The sequence below is a fragment of the Ornithorhynchus anatinus genome, unplaced genomic scaffold, assembly GCF_004115215.2.
Source record: "Ornithorhynchus anatinus isolate Pmale09 unplaced genomic scaffold, mOrnAna1.pri.v4 scaffold_34_arrow_ctg1, whole genome shotgun sequence".
In the NCBI taxonomy this organism is placed as follows: Eukaryota; Metazoa; Chordata; class Mammalia; order Monotremata; family Ornithorhynchidae; genus Ornithorhynchus; species Ornithorhynchus anatinus.
This window is the reverse complement of record NW_024396782.1, coordinates 257,820-264,800: the sequence shown is the minus strand read 5'-3', so window position 1 is coordinate 264,800 and position 6,981 is coordinate 257,820. Positions and strand designations below refer to the sequence as shown.

Sequence of the window (6,981 nt, the reverse complement as noted above, 5' to 3'; positions counted from 1 at the left end):
TGTAGCCTGAGGAGAGGAAGACAGATGGCATGGGGCAGGGGAAATGCCACCTTCGGGCCCGTTGGGTTTCTCAACGGATGCGGAAATTATCAGAAAAACGAGGGAAACACTCACAATCACCACGATGGAGCATTCGGTTGATTCGTGTTCAGATGTAATGGAGAGTGCATAGAAATAAACACTAAGAACTCATTTCTGAGGGATGGCACATTGGAACAGCATAAGCAGGTCTTCTGTAGGGCAAGCCAACTATGCCTTTCTCCAGGGACCTGGCCAATTTCTCAGCAGCATCTGGGCTGGCACCGATGAATCCGGTACCACTCTCAATATACTGATGGTATTTGTTAAGCACGTACTGTGTGTCGAGCACCAACTGCTGGGGCAAGCTGGACACAGTTCAAGCAAATCGGGTTGGACACAGTCCCTTTCCCACAAGGAGCGCACAGTCTTAATTCTCGTTTTACAGATGAGGTAACTGAGGCACAGAGAAGGGAGGTGACTTGCCCAAGGTCACACAGCAGACAAGTGACAGAGCCGGGATTAGAACCCAGGCCCTTCGGACTCCCAGGCTCATGCTGCTAAGCCATGCTGCTTCCCACCCAGCCACGAAGCCCTCCGGGAAAAGCACCGACTTCAGCCCCCACAGGATCCTCCCCAACATGGCCGGGACTGGCCCCAGGAGAAGGGACAGCGACCAGGAAGCCCCCCACCCTCCTGTGTCCACGCAGCAGGAAGGGCTACCTGGCTGGGGCTCAGCTGCGAGGTTTGGCCGGGGCACTGAGCTGGCAGAGACCCCATAACAGGCCAAAAAATACAAATAAAAGAAGCCCATGGCCTCAGCACATGTGGCCCACAGTACCCAAGTCGGGGCCCGCATCACCAGGGAGCCAGGGGTCTCTGGCTCGACCCAGGCCTCCAGGTGCTCCCGTAGAGTCCGCCCCATCTGCAACGGGACCTCAGGCTGGACATCTGCCTTCTGCAACCCAGCAGAGGGCCGGTCGTGTTGGGGACTCTGTGGCCAACAGGATGAGGCTCACCAGACCCACCACCATCATTTCTCTCCACTCTGGGACCGTTTCCTCTTCGTCTTGTCGGTTCCACAAGGCGCAGGATGGAGTGTTTTTCGCTACGGCACATTATTCGGGCAAAAATCTTCAAGATGCTCTCGGGCGGCTTTCTTACGTGACTTCGGGGAGACCCGTCTCTTGCTTTGCATTACCGAGTTGCCTGATCTGACGAGCAGGAGGAGCCAGGGAAGAGGGAGACGGGGACTTTCGGTGAAGCCGGGGAGGAAGGAACCCGGGAATCACCACAGGATTGCCTCTGAATCGGAAGCGTTGGTGGATGAACCTGGAGCCGAGCCCCGTGGCAGGGGGGGATTCCGGTCCGGTCCGCCACAGCTGGGGGTTTCCCAGCTGGTCACGGTGAGCCGCTGAATTGAAATTGAAAACAAATGCCCTGGCACTGGGGCTCCCGCGCCAGTGGAAATGACCAGCTGTGGGGAGACAGTGACAGGCATTCTTTAGTTACAAAACAAAGAAAAAAATAAATTCCCCAGGGTTGGGGAGCCCGCTTGATCTGTGCCCCAAGGAGCCGGGGTGGCTGCCAGCACGGAAAAGGATACTGATTTTAATGTTTCAGAAACATTCTCTCCTTCCCTAGTAAATTTTTAATAAAGTTTTGGATTCTGATGGCAGGAAGGGCCTGGCTGCAAACCCATCCCACAGCAAGGACAACAGAGCTAGGGAACCAAAAAAAACTACACGGTTCACGTTGGCACTAACCAAACGAGGCATCTCATTACTGAGCCCTAAATTAATCCCTTCAACTGAAAGAAGACCTAACGAGTCATCTACATTCGCTGCCTTAAATTCCTCAACTCCAACTCTCTCCTGAACCCCCTCCAATCTGGCTTCCGTCCTCTCCACTCCACCGAAACCACCCTCCCAAAGGTCACCAATGACCTCCTTCTTGCCAAATCCAATGGCTCCTACTCCATCCTGATCCTTCTCGACCTCTCAACTGCCTGTGAAACTGTCAACCATCCCGTTCTCCTCAACATGTGATCCAACCTTGTCTTCACAGACTCCGTCCTCTCCTGGTTCTCCTCATCTATCTAAACGTTCATCCTCCTTCACGGGCTCCTCCTCCGCATCTCATCCACTAACTGTAGAAGTTCCTCAAGGGTCAGTTCTTGGCTCCCTTCTGTTCTCCTTCTATACTCACTCCTTTGGTGAACTCATTCGCTCCCACGACTTCAACTATCACCTCTATGCAGATGACACCCAAATCTACATCTCCTCCCCTGTTCTATCTCCCTCCCTCCAGGCTCATATCTCCCCCTGCCTTCAGGACATCTCCACCTGGAAGTCCACCTGAAACTTAACATGACTAAGACTGAGCTCCTTATCTTTCCTCCCAAACCCTGTCCTCTCCCTGACTTTCACATCACTGTGGACGGCACTACCATCCTTCCCGTCTCACAAGCCCACAACCTTGGCGTCATCCTTGACTCCGCTCTCTCATTCACCCGACACATCCTATCCGTCACCAATACCTGCCGGGCTCACCTTCACAACATCGCCAAGATCTTCCCTTTCCTCTCCATCCCAACTACTACCTTGCTGGTACAAGCTCTCATCATATCCCAACTGGATTATTGCATCAGCCTCCTCTCTGATCTCCCTTCCTCCCGTCTCTTCCCGCTCCAGTCTATTCTTCACTCTGCTGCCTGGATTACCTTTCTACAGAAACACTCTGGGCATGTCACTCCCCTCCTCAGAAACCTCCAGTGGTTGCCCATCTGTCTTCGCATGAAGCAAAAACTCCTACTGGCTTCAAAGCTCTCTATCACCTTGCCCCATCCCACCTCACCTCCCCTCTCTCCTCCTACAGCCCAGCCCGCACACTCTGCTCCTCTGTCGCTAACATCACTGTTCTCGCCTGTCCCACCATCGACCCCTGGCCCACGACCTACCTCTTGCCTGGAATGCCCTCCCTCCTCACATCGGACCGAACAGCTCTCTTCCCCCCTTCAAAGCCCTACAGAAAGCTCACCTCCTCCAGGAGGCCTTCCCAGATTGAGCCCCCCCTTTTCTTCTGCTCCTCCTCCCCATCACCCCTTCTGCTCTACCCCCTTCCCTGCTCACAGCACTTGTGTATATGTACATATTTATTATTCTATTTGTTTTATTAATGATGTGTATACAGCTACCATTCTATTTACTTATATTGATGCTATTGATGCCTGTCTACTTGCTTTGCTGTCTCCCCACTTCTAGACTGTAAGCCCATTTTTGGGTAGGGATAGACTCTGTTGCCGAATTGTACTTTTCAAGCGCTTAGTACAGTGTTCCTCACATAGGAACTGCTCAATAAATACAACTGAATGAATAAATCAAAAGTAAATGCCCCGGCAATGGGGCTCCCTCATCTCTGGAGATGACCTGCCATGGGGATATGGCGGGGGGTATTCTTTTTATTACAAAATGAATAAAAAAAATTAATTCCCCGGTGTTGGGGACCCACTTGCTCTGCACTCCAAAGAGCTGGGGTGGCTGCAGGCACGAAGAAGAGTACTGATTTTAATTTTTCAGAAACATTCTCTCCTTCTCTAGTACATCTTTAATAAAGTTTCAGATCCTGATGGCAGGAACAGCCCAGCTGCACACCCATCCCACAGCCGGAACAGCGGAGCTGGGGAACTGATAAAAATGCAAGGTTCGTGTTGGCAGTAATTAAACGAGGCATCTCATAACCGTGCCCTAAATTATTTTCTTCAACTGAACGGAGGAAGACTCGACAAGGGTGCCTGGGAAAGCCATAATCCAAAAGGATGTGATTTGGGCAGTACGCACCTCTGGCGGGCACCCGCCTCGTCTTCCTTTCCTCTCACCGTGCCTTCCGTCTGCATCGCCTGTCCTCTTCTCCTGGACAGGCCACACTTCTCGTCCCCCCTACCCCATCCCTCGACGTGTTCTTCCAGGAAGGCTGTTAAGCCTCTCTCCTGTCTTTGGAGACTTCTTCTTCCCAGTCCCCCCATTCTTTCATTCTCATCGTGTGACCCGTTCTCTCTGGAAGAGGCCATTCTTCTCCCTTCACTATTTTTTGGGGTAGATGTCTTTCTTCAGTGACAATTCCTTTCCCTCCTTCCTCCTGAGACTTTTACCTCCCTTCTGTCCTGGTCTTTTCTTTCCAGCTCCGCCAACTTGAGGTGGTAGATAGTCTTCATCAAAGGCAGCTTTGAAATCATCTGCCAGGGAGAGAAAGGAAGCGGCTGCAACAGCGGTATTTATCGAGTACCTCCCTTGAGCAGAGCAATGTGGCATGCACATGGGATATTAAAATAGAGTTAGAAAACAGGATTCCGGCCTTTGAGGAAATCAAAGGCCAGCAGGGGAGCCAGACACAAAATGAATTACAGCTAAAAGAAGAAAAAGGAAAATTGGATAGGGAGATAAGAAAATACTTAAAAAGCCAAGTATATAAGTAGTTGTGTATAGACGTGTCATAGTTAGGGGGAGTACGGATCACCTGGACAAAAGAAAATGTAATCAAGGGAGAGCTCCTGGAGGTCATGTGACTGCAGAAGGCTGTGAGGATAGGGAGATCTATGGTCCGGTGGACTTGGGGTGCGGGTGGAAGGAGTTCCAGGCAGGAGGGAGTGTGTGAGCAAGGAGTCAGAGATGGGTGAGATGAGAATGAGGCACTGAGAGTAGGTTAGTCTGAAAGGGGACTGAAGGTGCGGATCTCCTTCTTTAAGCTGGGTGAGAGACGTTTGATGAGAGGTACTCCCAGGGCAGGATGTCCTCGCAAGTCACGTGAACGGCCGGTTGCCCGCTTTCTGTGCCAAAGAATCCTTCGATCCAGGGGCCTCCTTTAGCACCGGCACTATGGGGTCAGCACACTCCAACCGTACCACTCTGGGGTCCGATCTGACACTCACTCCTTAGGAATTTACCTGTCCTCAGGGAAGCGTGGCTTCGGGATCTCGGCCACAGGAATCTCCCGCAGAGAAACCTGGTCCTGGAGTTTCTGCACCTGTCTGCACGTCATTCGTCAGGGGCCATCTACAACCGCACAGGGCAGAGAACAAGAAATGCAACGGTCTCTCGACGGTGCTCGGCACAGGGTGAGCACTCAATAAATACGACTGATTGATAACGGTTGGCCCAGCTCGCAACTGTCCTCGCTGATAGAACCCTAATAGGAAATCCACCGACGCGCATCCGTTTTGCCATTTGTTTCCGTGCCTCCCTCCGCTGGAACTTTTATCAAAGCTGCTAAGCAGAGGCACCAGAGACCGATTCGGGTTTCCATGTCAGTCTCTGGCCGTCCTCCGGCGGAGGTGCGAGTGGTCAGTGAAATGCCCAAAAAGCTGAGGGAGAAGGGAAAAGATAAACGGACCTGAGTAATCAGCCCAGATCAAATACGGGAAAATCGGATGCCCTGGCCGAGGGTGGAATCCCAAGAAGGAAATGGGGCTGTGCTCCCTGTGGAGGGTTAATTCAAACTCTACACCTAGGCGGTCTTTTCTTTCTAGCTCCTCCCTTTAGATCCTAAGCGCCTCGTAGGAACAGAATGTACCCGCCGACTCTGTGGAATGGGACTCTCCCAAGTGCTTGGTGCAGTGTTCTCCTTGCGCACGGTACTCGATCAATACCGCTGATCGATTCCAACCCGCTGATGGGAGGTTGACCCTTTTCCTGCCAATCCCAATGTGGCCAGTGATTATCAAAGATTTTTTCCTCCAGCCTGGGCCCGGAACCAGGGAGGCAGCAGAAGTCTGAGGAGGGCTCTCGTTGGGGGTTAATCACCTAGCCCCTCTTCAGGTTATCCTGAAGGGTAAACTCCCCAGAAACCGGCCAAGGGTGTCCAGCCCATGGCCAGAGACCCGCCCCCCACCCCGGCCCTGCAGCGGCCTACCTCCGTACTCTCTCTGGGAGATGGGGTCCCGTGGGCAGGGCACAACCTCGCCCGCCCGCCGGGGCCCCGGGCACCAGGCAGGGGGCATCGGGCAGGAGCGGGGGGCGGGGGTCCAGTTGCAGGACCGACGACCCCGCGCCGCCATGAAGAAGAAGAAGAGGAAGAAGAAGAGGAGGAGGAGGAAGGGGAAGACGACGAGGAAGGTCTGAACAGGGAAGAAGGGCGACGGCGGCGCCCCGGCGCCCGCTGCGCTCCGCCCCGCCCCGCCCGCCCCAGCCCGCCCCAGCCCGCCCCACCGCGGGGCACGACGGGAGCGGTAGTTCGGCGGGCCGCGGCGAACGCCGACCCGAGCGAGCGGCGGACTACATCTCCCAGAAACCTGCGCGCCTTTTCCCTCGAGATAGGATCTGATTGGCTGCGTCGGTGGCTGGGGTGAGCCAGATAGACGCCGCCTTCGAAAGGGGCTGTTGGTTCAGAGTGATTATTCTGCGCCGATCCGAGCCGAGACGGCATAAGTCCCCTTCGGGACGCCCAGGCTGAGGACGAGGGAGGACAGGTGCTTTTTCCTCAGTTTTAGAGATGAGGCGCTGAGGGGCAGAGAAGCCGAAGAGCCTTTGCCCAAGGTCGTGCAGCACACAAGTGTCGGAGCCGGGGCTGGGACCCAGGTCTCCCAACGCCCAGCCCCGTGCACTTTCCACTGGCTTCGCTGCTTCTTGAGGGGTGTGCGGGGTTGTTGGGACGGAGGCGGGGCTGCGGGAGAGCCGAGGAGCCGGCCGTGGCCAGGGTAATCGGGGCAGCTGCCTTGTTGTGGCGACTCATTCATTCATTCATTCATTCAGTAGTATTTATTGAGCGCTTACTATGTGCAGAGCCCTGTACTAAGCGCTTGGAATGAACAAGTCGGCAACAGATAGAGACAGTCCCTGCCGTTTGACGGGCTTCCAGTCTAATTGGGGGAGACGGACAGACAAGAACAATGGCAATAAATAGAGTCGAGGGGAAGAACGTCTCGTAAAAACAATGGCAACTAAATAGAATCGAGGCGATGTACATTTC

The 6,981-nt window shown here is 54.0% G+C and overlaps 1 long non-coding RNA gene across 3 annotated transcripts; it reads right to left on the bottom strand.

Annotated features, from left to right (window-relative positions):
• Window positions 1-563: 563 nt before the first annotated feature.
• Window positions 564-6,176, bottom strand: LOC103166557. Of its 3 annotated transcripts, XR_003756646.1 has the most exons (4): window positions 5,926-6,175; window positions 4,961-5,069; window positions 3,858-4,252; window positions 564-1,495 (listed from the first exon to the last, which is right to left on the bottom strand). It is a non-coding gene; the product is annotated as an uncharacterized LOC103166557 (long non-coding RNA). The 3 variants fall into 3 exon arrangements; XR_003756645.1 differs by lacking the exon at window positions 564-1,495 and having other exon boundaries at window positions 3,369-4,252; window positions 4,961-5,377; window positions 5,926-6,176; XR_003756644.1 differs by lacking the exon at window positions 564-1,495 and having other exon boundaries at window positions 3,369-4,252; window positions 5,926-6,176.
• Window positions 6,177-6,981: the final 805 nt, after the last annotated feature.